The following is a 21570-nucleotide window of genomic DNA, read 5'->3' as shown; positions in this document are numbered from 1 at the left end:
TTATAACTTTTATAAAATGTGAAATAAAAGCCCGATTGTCTTTAAGTTTCGGTGATGTCCATATTTTACCAAGACAAGGACTGGTAGGAATATGCAATATGCAGTGTACCACTCATTCTCCCACACAACGGGGAGAATTTGGCGATTCTCAATTTGGCAATTCTCAATTTGGCATTTCCCACAACAATGAAATCCGTTAAAAATTCTATTAAAATCTTTAAAATACCGAATGTTGCTGTTATATTAGGGTCTATACGACGACATGGACCTGCATAGGTAACTTTTTTCATAAGTCATTACAATATTCTAATGCGAAACTTGAAAAAAATCGGTGAATAATGAGCTAAAATCATCAAAATACCGAATATCGGGGGACCGTTATATGGGGGCTATACGAAGACGTGGACCTACACAGACAATCTCCTGTCATAGGCTGTAGCATCTATTGCGAACATCAAATGCCAAATTTGCGAGAATTCCGGTGAATAATGTCGCTAAAATCAACAAAGAACCGAATATTCGAGGTACCGTTATATGGGGGCTATACGAAGCCGTGGACCTACGCAGACAATTTTCTGTTGTAGACTTTAGTATCCATGTCGAACTTCAAATACCAAATTTGAAACAATTCCGATGAATATTGTCGTTAAAATCATCAGCATACCGAATATCGGTATATGGGGGCTATACCAAAACGTGAACCTACTTGGCCCATTTTCAATACCAAATATACATTTGAGTAAAATTTTATCAATCTGCTTCAATTCGTTCGGAAGCTAGAGTGATTTCCACAGAAGGACGGACATCGCTAAATCGACATAAAATTTTATGCTGATGAAGAATATATTTACCTTGTGGGGTCTAAAAAGTATATTTCGAGGTATTAAAACGGAATGACAAACTTAATATACGCTGCATACTATGGTGGATGGTATAGAAGTAGTGGTCCAACATTGACTGTATGATCTACCTTCAAATCCGATCTATGTTTGAAAAAAAAAAACGATATTTGTAAGTATTCGTATGCTCCATCCAAACGGATGGTCGTGTGTTTGAATGATTTTGTCTAAATGTAGTCGGCAGTGTTCTGGCTACTACCGATATAGAGTCATGTTAATGGAAGGGTATAGTGGGAACGCAAATATGAATTTGGACCATGCTAAGAGGACGGACGTGTTAAACCATGTGGGACCCATCCTGATTGGAACCAGTTACAGCGACTGCGGACGAGCTTATTGCACTCGTACTCTTTTGAAGCAGTGTTCGAAAATTTTGCAGATATTTGGAACCAGTTACAGCGACTGCGGAGGAGCTTATTGCACTCGTACTTTTTTGAAGCAGTGTTCGAAAATTTTGCAGATATTTACCTCGTTCCACGAAGTGATGGAGAGTTATGTATAGATCACTCTGTGGAACAAATTAAGGTTAGCAAAAAAGTATATTTTGATAATGCCGGTTTTTAATTGACCTTTAAAGTCTGCTTTCGGTTGCTAATTTTCGGAAAGATTTTTATTTAGCTTTTTCGTATCGCTCATATCTTTCTCAATATAATCCTATCATCTTTATTTCCTTTAGAAGAATCTACATTTGATTGACTGGTTCCAATATTAAAAAATGCAAAATTGAGAAGAGGTTGAGACCATGATAAACTTTTTTTTTTGTTTTTTTTTTTTTTGATTTTTTTACGCTTTCCCTGGTTCCAATATTAAAAAATGCAAAATTGAGAAGAGGTTGAGACCATGATAAACTTTTTTTTTTTGTTTTTTTTTTTTTTTTTTACGCTTTTACCACTGTAACTCAGCTTGATATTAAAATAATTTTTTTGAAGTTATATAAAGTTATATCCAAAAACTTTATAGCCTATATTCTGGAAAGCAAACTTCGAAGGTCGATTAGTAAAAAAGCTAACTAAAAACAAACGGTGCGATAGGGGTTTCTTATTTTCCCTTTATTTTTCATCGCCATGAGCATAGATTTTGCAATCCTACATTTGTTCTACAGTCTTTATTGAGAGAAAATTGTTGGTATATGTCAGCTTTTTTAAAAGAATCGATGAAGTCAGGTAGGAGACGCAAGAAAGTATATGAATAGTCACATTTCAAAACCCACTTTTCCTTCAAATCTTAAACTTTTTGCAATTCAACTTAAGTGGTGATTTTGCTAAACAATTGCGTTTTTGAATATTAATATATGCATGTGGTTCTGCAGAGAAGCAGACAATGTATTCTTCATGATGTTCATTTCCTATTCCAAATTATAATGTAAATATTTTTAATGCTTTCCGAAACCTCATAGCTTTTTTACAATCCATTTAAATTTTTAAAATTCTCAAGATTTTTGATGAACTCTTGACGCACATAATACCCCAAAAAAGTATGCTTTAAAATTTTATTGATAATATAATCATAAATGCTGCACGCACTGACTATTAAAGGTCAAATATTCAATGGAATTTATATCTATGAGAACAGCAGGTTTTTACAACAACAACAAAAATCATAAATGAAATGCATATTTCCCAAAAAGGAAAAGAATAACATACAGTTAAAAACAATCAAATTTCCTTTCAATTTTGATTGCGCCTATATGTAGGCTATAAAATAGTTATAACAAAGAAAAAAAAAATACGAAAGAAAACATAATTGAATGGAAGTAACAAGCATTAAAATCCAACCCCTCATTGGCAAACACACGTACAGACACGCTCACAGAAATGTATAAGTCATTTAGAAAATTGAATTAAATGATCCACCAATTACAAACATATGGTAAGGTGAATTGAAAAACTTCAGTATGTTGCCAAGCTGGGCCACACATAGAAAACGTACAGCATGCCTTAGAGGCTTTGCGTTGGCATTAGCTTTGTCTTTAAGGTTTAGGAAGAGCATCAAGCAAATAATCGTAATAATAATTTTATTTTTTCTCTTGTCTACGGTCTTCCTTTTTAGTGCCACACACAGACAGACATCGTTCATAGGCGGCTTAAGCTTGGCCATTAAGGTATTTTCTTGTCTATTTTTTGTTGTTGTTCCTGAGAATATCCAACTTTCACATATGTGAAATGGGCTGGCAAACCTCAAGAATAAGGTGATTTTTATCTCCATTTAGAGTCCAACAGCCAGCCAAAAATTGTTAAATAAATTTTGAAGATTCGTTTTTATTTCCTTTATGGGTAATAACAGAATGTTGAGTGGAAGATTTGGAGATGATGTTGTTGCCTTGTGGCCGGGGTATGCCACAAATGGTGTTGGCAATAAATTGTTTCCTAAGAACTACTTTTTTGTGGCTTAACGATAATTGAAGTAGGTAATCAAGATTTAAAAGAATTGAAAAATAATGCTTTGAGGTTTAAACGGCATATGCCGGGGAAAGGTGTTGCATTTTTCAATTGAGATTTTAAAGATTCTCAGTATAATACTGCGTTAGGAATTCGGCGCCTTTAACAAATGTTTTTAAATTATTAAAGTTATTCAATTGAAGATCTGGTACGGTGTTGTTTTTAATATCTCCGATCTGAGATTTGCCAAAAATTTGCAATGACCGAGAAAGTGTGGCAAAGTTTTCCTAACTTTTTAATGGGATACATATGTTATTTCTGTCATATATGTAAATGCCATTAAGAAAACTTTCCACCAGTCAGGACCTTAAGTATACTAGTCATTTTAGACACTCTTACGGTGGTCCCATCGGTGCGAAATGGACAATTCCCTCGGAACATCCTCCATTCATTGTGAACAATTTGAATATACACCCATTGGCTGAGGGTGTATATCTGACGGCAAACCCGAATAATATTTTTTAACTTTCTGAAGGATGACTACACAGAGCCCAAAAAATCTGACAATCTGAAACGAAATGAGCATAGGTAGGTTTTTGGAAATTTTGGACTATAAGAGTACTAAAGGTACAAAAAATATTGTTGATATATAGATTACTGTTGGTAGTTGTGTTTGAGATTGTTCGAAATGAAGTAAATTTGGTATTGGATATGCCTTAATCCAAAAATGTGATATTGACGTATTTGTGGGTATCTGGTGATGGTTTTGCGAAGTGTCCTAATTTTTTTTACGAAATGTACTAAATTGTACAAAATTTGATATTCGCCGTGGCTGGAAATCTCAAATCTGACATTAAGGTCTCTGTTGGTGTCCGGAATTGAAGTAATGAGGTGAGTTTGCAAATGTGTACCATAATTGTACAAAATGTACTAAACTTGGTATTTTGTGAAGGAATAAAGCTGAAATCCTGAAATTTGACATAGATGTCCCTTTATATGGAGGTGGTTTGGGAAATATGTACTATAATTGTATGAAAACTACCGAGAGGTACTAAATTGGGTGAATAGATCTCGAAATTTGATATTGAGGAACGATGGTATCTCGTGTGAGTACTTTATTCATTGGAAAAGTCTAAATGATACTAATTTTCGATCACTGTTGGAGTCAAGGATGAAGAAATGTAGATTGTTTGGAAATGCGTCCTATATATATTGAGGATATTGAGGTCTCTGTTGGTATCTGGAATTAAAATTTACAAACATAGCTTTGTATCCGACATAAAAATGAATGAGATTGCTCCAACCTTGTGTAATTAATAGTAAAAGCTGCATATTTGAGCTATATCTAAATCTGAACCGATATTTACCAAAACCACAGCAACACTATGCGCCTTTAACTTTACAATACCTTATTTTTATTTAGTCTGCAAGTTTTTAGGATAAGTAAAGTAAAAAAGAAGCTAAGTTTGGCCGAAACTTTTAAACCCTCTACCATTTTAAAGGATCTTGAAATTTCCAAAAAATTCTGTGGGAAAATACCGGTCCTGCATAAGTAACTTCTTGTCATAGGCTGTAGTACACATTACGAACTTTAAATACGAATCTCGAAACAATTCCGCTAAACATGTCGCTAATATCAAATCATCGTCAAAATACAGAATAAAGGGGGTTGCTGTTATATGAGGGTTATATGAGGACGTGGACCTACATAGACAATGTTCCGTAATAGGATGTTGTACACATTAGGAGCTTCAAATAAGAAATTTGAAATAATTCCGGTGACAAATGTACTCAAATATCATAAAAATACCAAATATCGGGTTGTATTTTATATAGGGGGCTACACGAAGTTGTAGACTTGCCTACGCAATTTTTTTTGTAATGGGCTGTAATACCCTTTACGAACTTTAAATACGAAATTTGTAACAAAAATGTCACTAAAATCATGAAAATACCGCATATCGAAGGGTACCATTGTATGGCGGCAATACGATATCTTGAACCTATATAGACAATTCTCTTTCAGAAGGTAAAGTATTATTGTGTCGATTTTCAGACACTTCCATTGAAAATGTGGCTAAAATCACAAAAAAACCGAATATCCATTATATGGCAGGCTATACGAAGATGTGGACCTGCATACCCTTTTTTTGTCATAGGCTGTAGTACCCATTACGAACTTTTAATTCGAAATTTGAAACAATTCCTATAAAAATGGCGCTAAATCATCAAAATAGCGAATATCGGATCATGCACCAATATAGACAATTATCTTTTTGGCATCAAACAGTCATCAAAGTACCGTTGTGGAAAATACAATATCTTATATCCTCTATCAGGGGAGGGTAAAGTGCTCACAGAGGGTAAAATAGTCACAAAGAACTCCTTGTGTAGAATTTCTGACAGTTCCATTGAAAAATGTGGCTAAAATCATCAAAATACCGAATGTGGGGGGCTATACGATATCGGGGATTTATATAGCTCAATTTCGAACTTGACCTGTTTGCAGACAAATTACTAATATGTAAAAAAGCTTCTTATATTAATTCGTTTTTACAAAAGACGGACGAACGGACAGGGCTAAATCGTCTTGGAGTTGTACGCTGATCAAGAATATATATACTTTGTTGAGTCTAAAATTATTATTTCGATGAGTTACAAACGGAGTGACTTAATATACCCTCCATGCTATGTATGGTGTAGGGTATAAAAATGGGGATATTTTGCTGCACAACTGTAGTAATCGACCACAATTGGCAACGCATTTGGAAATCTGGAAACCTGAAATAGGCCCACATTTTGGTCCTCATTTAATGGTAGCCCCTGATTTTAGATTACATTGCAGGTTTGAATTACTATTGTGTTAATAGAGTATTTCAAATCTATATAAACAAGTTAAAAATTATCAGTCGGGTTTGCTGACAGATTTATACCTTCATCCAATGTGCGATCATCTAAATATGTATGTTTTGACTTCTATTATGATTATTCAATTTGTAGGATTACGTTCCGAAGGAATGGGACAATTCGTATCGGACCTGAATAAATATGATGTAAATATTGTGACGAACCAGGTATGGACTATATTGGTTTCTTCACTTTTTGTATGAGATATGTGATAATTTTTGGAAAATGTTGAAATGTGCTTGAGGTATCATATATAGGCGACGAAAGTATTCCATTTTCATACCTTATCTAATACATATAGTCGATCATTGATATCCAATTTCTAGTTGAGAGAAATATTTGGGTATAGCAAGTTGTAAAGAATGGCAGATAAAAAAATTGTTAATTGTGACCTTTGTGGGTGCAGCACCAGAAGGGGTTCGCAGAAATTTGTGAAATTTGAATAGACCAGAAGAAATGTTCCGATCTCTACTATCTTTATAACATATCTTGTGTTGATGGAAATATTGAGATGTACCAAATCTGAATGGAATCGGATGCTAATTTCGCGTTTTATGAGCTTCGTGGGTATGCAAAATGTTGACCCTTTTTGGGGAGGTACCCTTAGAAGTAGACCGATATAAATTCTAAGTCGATTTCGCTATGTACGTCTGTCTGTTGTAATCACGCCATCTTTCACATGTTTATTTTGCCAGTAGACAGGCTAAGTTCGTAAATGGGCCATGAAGGTCCACGTTTTCATATAGCCCCCATATAACGGAACCTTCAGATATTAGGTATTTTGATGATTTTAGCGACATTATTCACCGGAATTGTTTCAAATTTGGTATTTGAAGTTGGTAATTGATACTATAGCCTATGACAGAAAATTGTATGTACAGGTCCACGTCTTCGCATAGCCCCCATTTAACGGTACCTCCCTATACTACGTATTTTGACGATTTTACGTACAATACTCACCGAAATTTTTTCAGATGTCGTATTTGAAGTTCATAATAGATGCTACAGCCTGTGACAGAGAGTTGTCTATGCAGGTTGTCTATCCAGGTCTTCGTATAACGGCACCTCCCTATATACGGTATTTACAGCTACATTATTCACCGTTTATTTCATGTTTCGAATTTGAATATGGTAATGGCTTATGACAAACAATGCTTATGTAGGTCCACGTCGTATAGACCCCAATATAACGGCTATATTCGGTATATTTAAAAATTTAACAGAACTTTTAAAGGGTTTTATTTTTTTTTTTGAAAATTTCCAAATTCGTTTCAAATGGTGGAGTGTATTCAAAGTTACTGCTTCTTAACTTGTTATTTCTCCCTCTGTGCAGCCTGATATTTTTGGAGACCGATATTTGCTAACTCAATATGAATTTGACAATAATATTACGATGTACCAACTCGAGAGTTTTCATGCGCACCAGGCAGCCAGACATCTCAGGTCGGACATCTCTAGATCGACTCCAAATATCCTGAAACGGATTTGGCCCAAAGAGACCTAGGGTCTAAAACCGTTATTTCGATGAGGCACGTTTTGGCCGCGTCATAAGATACCCTCTATTTTCAACTAGTCGAATTTATTGCATTTTTGAGAAGTTTTAATTGAATTTTTGTCGTGGGTAGAAATGGTTGTTCGGTTATCTCAAACTTCTTTTTTTTAAGTGAAGCGCCTCATCTTAATATAAACAATAATATAAGTTGCATATTGTAATATATTGCGACCAATATTTTTTATCAATAATATTTTTAAGACCCTTCATTGTTGTTATCCATGAAACAAAAGAATAAAAGTATGTGAATTTCGAAAAATGCATTCAATGTAAAATTAATTGTGCCTTAATGTTCCAATTTTACGGGAATAATCGACAATATTCGTTCTCCAAAACAGACCTTTAAGTAAGAACAACACGTAATGCCATATATCCCCGAAGCTTTATGATGTTTACTTCGAATGACTGTTCTATATCCATGGATGATGACTGGAAATGATGTATTACATTTTATGTTATTTTGGGCACATGCAGCATTGATTTAAGTTCAATGTTATCCTTCTTTTTTTTTTGGTTCAACTCCTCAGGCAGTCCCCTACCACCCGCTTACACATAGCACTTTGTCATTTTGTAAGTTCCACATTTGAATAAGCCAAGCATGACAAAGTTTTGATTAACGGCACCAAAGGAAAGGGTAAATGTTTTATAATACGTTATTGGCATATTACTCATGTTAGTGACATTTAGTTTTATTACATTATCCGTGTACGAACCAGAGAATCAGAGGAAACACAACAACAACGAGTAGCAGAGCTGTAACCATACAAATATGTGCACCCGCATCCATTTTACTTAGCAACAGGCCGTCCCCCTTCAAATTCTTTCATTTTTTTCTTTTTGAAGGGGTTAAAATTGTGAAAACCATAAAAGAGGCCGTATGTAAAAGAGCATCTAACATAAACTTAAAATGACTGGCTATTTGTTTTTTTTTTTCTTTTTCAGGGCGATATTGCCAGCGACAAAATGTAAATACGAAAAAAACAGGCCCAAAACGAAAGATTTCTTTTCAAGGATTTCATGGTATTTACAATTCTCTAGAGATTCCTTACTCTTGCTAACTGACATGCCCACACCACTGGCTGCCACCACAAGAATGATGAAAATAGAATGAAAATGCGTAAGACAAAAGCCTCCGCACAAAGCAAAACGAACAGAGAATGAAAGAAAAAAATGAAAATTGAGAAAAAAAAAATCCCAAAAGTAAGGCATGAGTTCCGTTTTTTGTGCCGATTTTTTCTTTTTTGCTTTTAGTTTGGAAAACATTTTATAGGCTTAACTTTTTCCTCCTTTGGCAGTTTTAGTTTTATGTATGGATGATTGTGGATTCTTTGGTTATTACATTTGTGTGTATGTTTGTGTGGCAGTGCGTTCGTACGTTCGTTGGTTTTTTCTCATGTACTTTTGGATGTTCATAAAAGGGAATTTGCAATAAAACAGTGACTTTTAAAGGCTTATGTTTTATTCCAATTTTAAAATACACACATAGGCACATAGGAGTACAAATACCCCCCCCCAAACATAATTCAAATATTGATAAATGAAATTGCAAAAAACTGTACAGCATATCAGTGTTTGGCAGGGTGGCAGCGACTTTCTAAGGACTTAAATAATAATAAAATCAAACATGTAAAAAAACATTAAGTTCGGCTGGACCGAACTTTTAATACCCTCCACTTTAGGGTATAGGAAACATTTTTATATAAAAGTACTCGAAAATGAAAGCGTGTTTCACTTTAAACTTCATATACTAGTAAGACCGTTTGGATAATTTAGTTCAACTAACCAAAAAAACATAAAGTGAGCCGTTATGTGGGGCTATACCAAAACGGGAAACTTTATAGACAATTTTATGCTTCCAGGATTGTCATCTATCAAATCTTCTAAAATACTAAATTTGCAACTATTATGTAAGTAAATGTGACTAGGATTATCAAAATACCGAATATCGGTGAGTATCGTTAACCCACTATGACCTACAAAGTCCAATTTTTAGACAAATCCGTGAAAAAATGTGGCAAAAATCTCAAAAATACCGAATATCGGGAGGTACCGTTATATGGCAACAATGGCAGGTCTGGGTACATCCGAGAATTTTTTTTCCGACACCATCGTTTGCATTCCGATACTGGACTTTCAGCTACATAATTGGAGACAAATTGAACGTCGTACCAATGGCAGGCAATTTAATTATGTGATGGTTCTTATTTAAAATCATAGGATCCACGACCTTTTTTCATGAGTTCCTTTTCATAAAAAGATAGCAGTTTTGCAAGGGTTGCTTCTAATTTTGCCTACTTCTAAAATAGCTTCTTCCTCCCGATTTTCGGTATTTTCATGGTTTTTGCGACATTATTCTCGTGAATTGTAACAAATTTCGTATTTAAAGTTCGTTATGAGTACTACAGCCTATTACAAAAAATTCTTATGCAGGTTCACGTTTTTGTAGATCCTCATATAACAGTACCTCCCGATATTCTATATTTTGATCATTTTAGAGACATTATTCATAGGAACTGTTTCAAATTTCGTATTTGAAGTTCGTAATGGGAACTACAGCCTATGACAAAAAATTTCGCAAGGTCCCCATATAACAGTTTTCATTTAAGTGGTAATTTTCGGAATTTTTTATTTTTTTTTGAAATTTTTCAAGTTCCTTTCAAATGGTGGAGGGTATTCAAAGCTTACAGCTTTTTTTACTTGTTTTAGTATAACCACAATACACACGCTTGTTTTAGAAGGCTTTGGCAAAATTTTTCGTTCTTATCTGTCTACAATTAATATTTTGGTTTGTGACTGTTCCCTTAACACATTTCCAAGGAACGTGGCTTCAATTTTGTGTTTTGGGGTTCTAGGGAGCAGATATGAATTAATTCGGTATAAGGTGTTGAAAGCTTATTCTATGTAAAAAAGGTAGTCATTAAAAATAAATCACCCACAATAATTTCTTTCAACTTTGAACCGAACAAGGAATAATTTCTCATTTTATGTTAGAAATGATTATTCACTTGTTTACCCTTTGTAGGAGAAGTAGGGTACAGACAAATTAAACAAACATCTGTATAATTGGGATACGTGAAATTTGAAGAAAATCGAGTACTCAGTTTAGTTCATATCTTACGAGAGTATTATTATAATATTCTCCTTTAAGGGGACCTTACAAATTGGGAGTTTAACCAAGAAAATTTAGATTTGAAACCCCGAATTAATGCCTGGGCCAATCCTGATACTAACTATCTACTGTACGATTGGAATCTAAGGTTGAAAAACAAAGAAACTTTTTTGATTTTAAATTTCAGATTTCTCTTGAGAGTCTTATTTTTTCAATTGAAGAACAAGTTATAAAGCAGTAAGTTCGGCCGGGCCGAACTTTGAATACTTTCCACCATTTGGAAGGAATTTTTTTTCAAAAAAAAAAACAAAAAAAAAAAAACAGTTAAAAATTCAGTTAAAATCTTTAAAACATATTGGGGTCTACACGACGTGGGCCTACATAGCCTTTGTTTGTCATAAGCCATTACCATATTCAAATTCGAAACTTGAAATAAACGGTGAATAATGTAGCTAAAATTACCAAAATACCGTATATAGGGAGGTACAGTTATATCGGAGCTATACGAAGACCTGGACCTGCATAGCAAATTTTCTGTCACAGGCTGTAGCATCCATTGCGAACTTGAAATACGACATCTCAAACACTTTCGGTGAGTATTATACCTCAAATCGTTAAAATGCCGAATATAGGGAGTTACAGATATATGGGGCCTATTTTCTGTCATAGGCTGTAGTTCCCATTACGAACTCTAAATACGTAATTTAAAACTACTCCGGTGAATAATGACGCTAAAATCATCAAAATACTGAATATTGGGAGGTGACATACACAGATAATTTTCTGTCATAGGCTGTTGTATCCCTTACGAACTTCAAATACCAAATTTGAAACAATTCCGGTGAATAATGTCCTTAAAATCATAAAAATACCGAATATCGGGAGGTACCGTTATATGGGGGCTATACGAAGACGTGAACCTGCACAGACAATTTTCTGTCATAGACTGTAGTATCCACTACGAACTTCAAATACCAAATTTGAAACGATTCCGTTAAATAATGTCGCTAAAATCACCAAAATACTGAATATCGGGAGGTACCGTTATATGGGTGCTATATGAAAACGTGGACTACATGGCCCATTTACGAACTTAACCTGCCTACTGTCAGGTTACGCTGATGATTTCCCGCTGATCAAGAATATATATACTTTGTTGGATTTGACATGAGTATTTCGAGGAGTTACAAACAGTATAGCAAAGTTTATATACCCTCCATAGTATGGTGGAGGGTACAAAAATTAAAATATGTCCAATGAAAGATTCGGCCAGGCCGAACTTTAAATACCCTCCACCATTTGGGATGAATTAGGAAATTTACAAAAAAAAATCATTGAAAATTCTGTTAAAGTCTTAAAAATACCGAGTATCGGAAGGTGCCGATATATGGGGGATATACGATAATATATATAGGCAATTCTACTTAAGTGCATAAAGTACTCACCCGGAACACCTTGTGTGAATCAAAATACCGAATATCGTGGGGGTGCCGTTATATCCTCGGATTTGACCTGCATGCAGACAAAAGACAAATCTGTGCAAAATGTTTTTCTTCCTAATTCTTTTTGACTGTAGCGTGATAACAACAGACGGACGGACAGGGCTAAATCGTCTTAGAATTTTACGCTGATCAAGAATATGTACTCTTTGTTAGGTCTAAAATTATTATTTCGATGAGTTACAAATGGAATGACGAACTTAATATACCCTCCATACTATGTATGGTGGAGGGTATAAAAATTAGCCATCGTCGCACACCGATTCTAAAGCCGAACATATCACTCTTTTTGTGTAGCGCCTTGAGCAGCACTTTTATTTCAATAAACTAGAGCATATGCATACACATTTTTCTCTACTGATTGATTGTTAAGTTGAGGTCTTAAACATTTGATGCTATTTACACATATTGTTGGTTTTTTATGATAGACCTTTTAAGTTAAATATCTTATATAAAGTAGCCATAAAAGAGAATTTTACATTTGCATTAGCTCGGCATTGTTTGGCAAATATTTAATGAATGGCGTACTTGTAATGGAAAATCAAATGCAGGATAAAATAGTTTTTTTTTTTTTTTTCGGAATAGAGTTGGCGTTCATTTGGTAGGATGTGTTTTACAACCACCGTATAGGGAAGACGTTATACAACTACTATTCGACAAAAGAGTGAATCCACCAACGTTTACATTGCTATTTACATTGCTATTTTAAAGTGATAGAAACTCTAATAAACAAATCGAATTTGAATCTTATCGTGAAAACATAGAATTGTAGACAAAATTAAATATCTTGGGGTCACTTTTTATGGAAGGATGAAAATTTTAAGATATGCATGTTGATATTTCTCTTCGTAGGGCCAAGAAAATATGTTTTTGTTATCAAGGTGAGCTGTGTGTTTTTTTTTTTTGGGGAAAATTTGGACATTGCCTCAGAATCCTGCTGTTGGGTTCCCAGAAAAAAACACTAAGCCCATTCTTTGCGTTCCAAGTTCCTAGAATACTTTGGCAATCACCCCAAAGACATAACACGAGACATAAAATTGTTTTCTCAAAATTATTTTCGTGACATTAACGAGGCTCAACGCAATTGCTACCTCATAAAACAATTCTTGGAAAACTTATTTTTAAGCTTTCACAAACAAAACGGAGACAAGACATCCAAACAAACATACATATGTATGTATGTGTGTGCGCATACAACCTAACAAATTTATAACATACCAAAGTTTTTGTTTGTATTTTCTTGGAAAACTTTTAACTTGTCTCATTTTTTTTTTTTTTTTTTTGGTTATGCTTTCAAATGTGTTACATACTTTTTTAGTATCGTTCCCCATCATTCCGAGCAATGGTGGTGAAATATTTTGATGTAAGCAAATATTCGTTTTTTGGTATTTTATTTTTTCTTCTTCTCCAAATTATTCACGCCGTGTTGGAGAAAGAAAGAGATTCCCTAACGCTGTTGATACAGTAAGACGCAACTCAGCGCATATTCGTTAGGGTAAAAGTTTTTAACTAACCAATAACTTGCCCTCATACCTTATGGCCCAACAATTATAATGAAGAGTGACGACCATAACTTGTGTAGGTGGCGTGAAGGAAAAAACAAACTTGTGAACTTGTATGATTAGATGGAGTCGACACTTGAAATACCTCTATAATATTTAATGGTATCCCAAAGATACCATATATGATATACCAATTCCCGAAACTCCGATTTCCTGCGAAACACATAGTAAGATTAAAAATAAGAAATCATATTTTTTGTAGCATAATTTTAGGATTAATATCAGACAAATGACAATAAAATATAAGCGACGTCACTCAATGGCGGACACCTTTACTGCACTTAATGTTTGTTTTAGCTTGTGCCATTAGGTGATCTACAGATCGCAATATTTATTATAGTAGGGTTGCAATCCACCTACATAAACATGCGACTTTCAAGCCTGGTCATCCATGATAAGTTCCCTCAAGTCCGCTAATGGCATAGCAGCCTCCCTTACACGGTTCGCACATAATTACAAGAAATGGGAGAAACTTTTTTATAGACCCGGACAGTTCGAAGCGGGTAGAATACGCCGTTGAGCACATTGGAGAAGACGGTTTAATTGAATTTAACGTTAAATATTTAATTTTTATTGAAAACTAAGGGATTGGTTTTTAGATCGTAGTAAGTATTCAATTAAAATATCTATCGGAACGGTGTCCTTTTCATTCAGCCATATAACTAATTTCTTCGATGAGTTCTATTGCGTTAATTCGAACTTTTATTTTCTTTGTTTAACATTCAACAAGTATATAAACGATTGAATGGAAAAGAACAATGGAACGGAGAGGAACAATTAAACAAGATATAATAAAAACAAGTAAAAAAGTAGTAAGTTCGACCGAGCCGAACTTTGAGTAACCTCCACCATTTGGAACGAATTATAAAATTTTCAAAAACTAAAAATAAAATCCATTAAAAATTCTGTTAAAATTTCGGAAGGTGCCGATATATGGGGGGATAACCGATATTGTGGACCTATATAGACAAATCTATGTCTAGGGATAAAGTACTCACAAATAACTCCTTGTATAGAATTTAAGAAAATTCCGTTTAAAAATGTGGCTAAAATCATCAAATACCAAATATCGGGGGTACCGTTATATGGGGGATATACGATATCGTGGACATATATAGACAATTCTCTTTCAGGGAGTGAAGTATACATAAGGGACTCCTTGTGTGGAATTTTAGACAATTCCATTGAAAAATGTGGCTAAAATCATCAAAATACCGAATATAGGGAGGTACCGTTATGGGGGCTATACGATATCGTGGACCTATATAGATAATTCTCTACCAAGGGATGTAGTACCCACAAGGAACTGCTTGTGTGGATTATCAGACAATTCCATTGAAAAATGTGGCTAAAATCATCAAAATACCGAATATAGGGAGGTACCGTTATGGGGGCTATACGATATCGTGAACCTATATAGATAATTCTCTACCAAGGGATGTAGTACCCACAAGGAACTCCTTGTGTGAATTATTGGCTAAAAACTTAAAAATACCGAATATCGGGGGGTACCGTTATATGGGGGATATACGATATCGTGGACCTATATAAACAACTCTCTTTCAGGGGGTAAAGAACTCCTTGTGTAGAATTTCAGACAATTACGTTGAAAATGTATCTAAAATCATCAAAATTCCGAAGATTGGGGGTACTGTTATATGGGGGCTATACGATATTGTGGACCGATATAGCCCATCTTCGAACTTGACCTGCCTGCAGACAAAAGACAGATCTGTGCAAAATTTTAGTTTCCTATCTTTATTCGTTTAGACTGTAGCGTGATTACAACAGATGGACAGACGGACGGACATGGCTAAATCGCTGATCAAGAATATATGTACTTTGTTGGGTCTGAAATGATTATTTCGATGAGTTACAAACGGAATGACGAACTTAATATACCCACCATACTATATATGGTGGAGAGTATAAAAATGATTGAACTATAACGACATATGAATGAGTGAACTTAAGGGATCTAAGAACGACATTGCTTCTCTTGATCAATACACTAGATTGCCGAACATTTCTGACAGCCGAAGTTAGTATGAAAAAAACATTTATACAGGCATATCCATCCCATTGGTTAGAATAAATTAATTCAATTTTTACACACGATATCGAACCATTCCGATCGAATCAAATTTTTGGATTAACACTTAAGCTTCATAAAATTAAGCAATGAATAAGAAAATTAAATCCCAAATGTTTTTATCAAAATTTTCTATTTCCTTAAACACACATAGCGAAATTGGTTTCGGTTGGTGTTTGTTCGACATCGAATGCGACAATTAGATGCTTTTTAATAAATGGTTCCTATCAAGAACGGATAATATGTCACAAACAAATGGATAAACTTATTATACTATATGTTTTACTCTTATGATATAAGGCGCGGGCCTAAATAAGAGTGAATGGAAAATATTGAACAAGTAAAATAAAAAAACTGTATCATCTTGGAACTTTCTTTGTGGCGCACGCAGCGCAAGTAGGTGGCAAGATTCACATGGTAACTTAATAAATTACTTGATTGCAAAACTTTTTGTCGTTACCATTCGTTCTTTTATTCCTTGAAAACTTTAGTACGCTTACAGTGTTTATATTATTATATTTTTTCTCGCTTGTGTTACTTTCTTCATCCCACAGCAAGGTGGGACAAGAAATGTTGTTTTTGCAGAAGGCGATTAGTTGTGATGTTTGGTCCACAATGTCGAACTCCACCTAATAAGGTTCTAATGCTACGCATCAACGCATCAAATGCTTTATAATATTTATGCAACTACAAGAATGCTGATTTCTTTTAACAAGGATGGTTGTATGCGAATGTATTCTTATAAGAAATAATATAATAAATATACATTCCACAAATTGTGGAGAATCTTAAATTTATCACTGCGTTTCATATTCCATTATTCCTAACTTTTCCCAGGACAGCTCCTGCTTGAATTCGGTCCTTCTGCTCCTAATACTCCAATTCGAGCGAGCACTTCGGAGAAATATCTAAAATTACCAGATACTCATTCTTAAATCCAATTTTCCAATCCAAATGTTTGCTACAAAATTTGTAGAGATAATTGTATTGATTATAGAATTTCTTTTTGTATGTGAAACTAAATCAAATGTATTCCATCTTGGGATGGTAACTTTATGGTTAATTAAAAAAAAAAAAAAACAGTAAAGAAAGTCTTTAAGTCGGGCGGGGCCGACTTTATGATACCCTACACCACTTTGCTAATTAAGTAGAGCTCCACATAACAATTAAAAGTTTTTATGGGAGGATTCAATGCTATGGTTATAATTATAATTTAAAGTTCAAAGGATTAAATACGCCGAAGCATTTGTATCTTTTAAATTCGGAATTGTATTGCCCATTTGGTGCACAATTAATTTGAAATCGGATAAAAATATATATGGGAGCTATATCCAAATCGGAACCGATCTCGATAAAATTTGGCAAAGATATTTCTGAGCTGAATTTGATATATTTCCCTGAATATCGTTGTAACGGAGTGCATATTACGGTTGTGGGTAACAAATATAACAAATCGGATGAATAATATATATGGAAGCTATAGCTATATCTAAACCGATCTTCACCAAATTTGACATACTAGCTTCTAGACTCAATTCGGTCGTAAATGCCAAATTCCATCCCATTTGGACAAATATTAGACGTTTGCACAATAAAAGGTAAATCGGACGAAGATATATATGGGAGCTATATCTAAATTTTGACCGATTATCTCCAATTTCAATAGGGTTCGTCCTTGGCCAAACAAAAGATCTTTGCAAAATTTCATCTGGGTCGGGCAATAAATGCGACCTGTACTTTGTTTACAAAAATATATGGACAGACGGACGGATGGACATGCATAAATCGACTCAGAGTGTGATTCTATGCAGATCATCAAAAGGAACTATGGGTCTATCTCGTTTCCTTCTGCCTGTTACAAACAAATGCACAAAGACATAATACCCTGACCACCTTGTGGTGTAGGGTATAAAAAGTATAAAGAAGTAGCAATAAAGTAACCACCCATTTAAAGCAAATGTGAGATCTTAAGTTCAAGTCTATTCATCTCAATTGGTACTTCAAAATTGATTTATAATATAAAATATTAAAAGAAAATAAAAATGGTGCATTTTGGGGTTGAAAAATGTTTGGATATGCTCGCGGTGACTAAGGTGCATCGCAGAAACTTGGTTATGTCAACGACTTGAGTAAGAAGAATAGATTGATATATTATTATTCAACTATCATTATTTTAGCAAATTTGACGTTCGTTCTGTGGTGAATCCTGAAATGGTCGTGGGTAGCGATGGGGAGGCGGCGAATATTCTGGTTTGAGCTCTCAGCGGCTTGGGAAACTCGCTGGTTCAAATAGTCGGGCTGTTGAACAGTGGGTTACGCCGTCTCTGGCTGTTGAACTCGCAGGAGTGGACTACTCGTTACAAAATTGACGGAGAGGAAATATTCATTAAAACAATTATTAATATAGAATCTTTTATGGTAGGCTTATTAACTTGTGTTTTTTAACATTTTAAAATGAATTTAGATATCCACTAAATTTGTTCACTAGAGGTGGAGGATTGATAAAAAGTTACAGTAAAGTACAAAGTGGCTCTAAATAGCAAATAAAATGTTCTTCGAATTATTTTATTCCTTCAAAAATGAATGATAATAAGAATGATGCGTAGCGACTAGAGATGGTTACAAAGGTGATTATTTTCCAAAAATGATCCCTCGAAAGAGAATAGAACTTGAAAACAAAATCAGGAATCTTTGTTGCTTGATAAATGAAGAAAAGTCGAGATGTTCAACTAGAAGTTGTCAGTGTCACAAGTGGTGACACAAAAAATTGAGATGAATTTGGAAAATAGCAATAAAGATATTATTGAGTATGGTCCACATTTCTTGCTTTTGAGTATTTCTTTGAAGAAACAAGTTAATTTGATCAATAAGAGAATTGAAGGCTATTATGTATATCCAACCGAAAAACATTTTTGGCACAGAAACATTTTTAAATCGTAGAAGTTACCATGGGGAAATTTGAATATGTAGTTTAAGATGTTTCATCAGTACAAAAGTTCATAACACCGAGAAGGCAACAACCGATACCTCAACAATTACTTGTTATCATCATGGAAAATCTATTGCAATGCATAAAGAAAACTAAAAACTATTGCAACCAAAACAATTGTTTTGGTACATAAAACATGAATTCTGACCTCAAGAGTCTTGTAAATTAAGCAAGTGTTTTATACAAACCTGAACCATTAAAATCTTAATGTTCCATCGACGAACCCATTTTTGCACTCGATCTAACATTGACATCACCGAGGTGGTCAGGCCCCCGGCCATGAAAGAACACAATCGACACGCTTGACAATTCTTTTTTAAAAAAGACTGAGGAAGGTAAATAAATTTTACTAGCTACTTCGTCAGCGAAATGACCACCTTAAAATTTTAGTTGTGTTCCGAATAGTATATGCATAGTATGGATTAAGTTCGTGTTTACGTTTGTAACTCATCGAAAGAATAATTTTAGTTAACATTATTCCAATGACAGTTCATTATATTTTTTAAAAGCGTATAAAAGCCTTTTGGTGAGAATTTTCCAGACAAAAAGTTATGATGGAATTCAAGCGTGATAGTCTGATTTCTTTATATTTGGCTGGAATCGCTCGTTACCGTAATACTGGTAGCGTAGCCCGACGTAAAGGAAGTGGACGGAAGAGAACAGCGACATAAGCAGAAATGGTTCGAAAAGCAAAGAAGCAACTTGATCGAAACCCACTTCGCACATATCGCAATATTCCATTCGGAAAATATTAAACATTGAGCTCGGGGTAAAGCATTCCATAACATTCCAAAAAGTGTTACAACTTACACCGCAACGGAAAGAAAAAAGACAAAAAGTGGTGAACTGCCGAATTTGGTTTTCTCCGATGAGAAAACATTCGTTGTCCAGCAGTTTGTAAACAAACAAAATGATCGTGTTTACTTGTCAAAGAGGTCAGCTGAAAATGTGCACCTTCGGTTGGAGATAGTGTGGGCGCTATAACAACCGATGGCCTCTCCACTCGTATTAATCGACCGTGCCATCAGAATAAATGCCAAATATTATCGCGAAAATATTCTGGAAGGTGTATTAAAGCCTTGGGCACGCAAACATTTTGGCCACAGACCTTGGACATTTCACGTCTTCGTATATTCCACAGAACGGATTCTCCCTTTAATCGGTATTTTGGTGATATTAGTGACATTTTTTTCAAATTTCGTGTTTTTTCGTTCGGAATCGGTACAACAGTCTATGACTAAAAATTACTTATCAAGTATAGCCAACAAATAAGAAGTTTCATTTGAAAGGTATTTTCGACGGATTTGTTTTTATACCCTCCACCATACTGTGGAGGGTATATTAATTTTGTCATTCCGTTTGTAACTCCTCGAAATACTCATGTCAGACCCAACAAAGTATATATATTCTTGATCAGCATAAAATTCTAAGACGATTTAGCCATGTCCGTCTGTCCGTCTGTCTGTCTGTCTGTTGTAATCACGCTATCTTTCGAACAAATTGAGATAGAAGGCTAAAATTTTGCACACATGTATATTTTGCCAGTAGGCAGGTTAAGTTCGTAAATGGGCCATGTAGGTCCAAGTTATCATATAGCCCCCATATAACTGTACCTCCCGATATTCAGTATTTTTATGATTTTAGCGACATTATTCGCCGGAATTGTTTCAAATTTGGCATTTGAAGTTCGTATTGAATACTACAGCCTAAAACAGAAAATTATCTGTGCAGGTCCATGTCTTCGTGTAGCCCCCATATAACGGTACCCCCCGATATTCGGTATTTTTATAATTTTTGCGACATTGTTTACCGGAATCGTTTCAAATTTGGTATTTGTACTTCGTAATGGATGCTACATCCTAAGTCAAAAAATGAGCCATGTAGGTCCACTTCTTCATATAGCCCCCATATAACGGTACCCCCCGATATTCGGTATTTTGATGATTTTAGCGAAATTATTCAGCGAAATCGTTCCAAATTTGGTGTTTGAAGTTCGTAATAGATACTGCAGCATAAAACAGAAAATGGGCCATATAGGTCCACGTCTTCATATAGCCCCCATATACCGTACCCCCCGATATTCGGTATTTTGATGATTTTAGCGGCATTATTTACCGGAATTGTTTCAAATTTCGCATGTGAATTTCGGAATGGATACTTCAGCCCATGCCAGAAAATTGTCTGTGCAGGTCCATGTCTTCGTATAGCCCCCATATAACGGTACCCCCCATATTCGGTATTTTAATGATATTAGCTAGATTATAAACAGATTTTTCTTCAAGTTTCGCATTTAAATAGTGTAATAACTTATGACAAAAGTTGCCTATGCTGGCCCACGTCGTCGTATAAGCATTCGGTATTCTTAAGATTTTAACAGAATTTTTAACGGATATTATTTATTGGAAAATGCCAAATTTGTACCAAATGGTGGAGGGTATTAAAAGTTCGGCCCGGCCGAACTTACAGCTTTTTTACTTGTTTTAATTTTTCGAATTCCTTTCCGATTGGTGGAGGGTCTAAAAAGTTTGGCCCAGACGCACATAGCTCCGTTTTACTTGTTAGTGCTCAGAATGCATTCTCATT

This window comes from Musca domestica, unplaced genomic scaffold (assembly GCF_030504385.1).
Source record: "Musca domestica strain aabys unplaced genomic scaffold, Musca_domestica.polishedcontigs.V.1.1 6, whole genome shotgun sequence".
NCBI classification, from domain to species: domain Eukaryota; kingdom Metazoa; phylum Arthropoda; class Insecta; order Diptera; family Muscidae; genus Musca; species Musca domestica.
Note: the sequence above shows the minus strand (reverse complement) of the source record.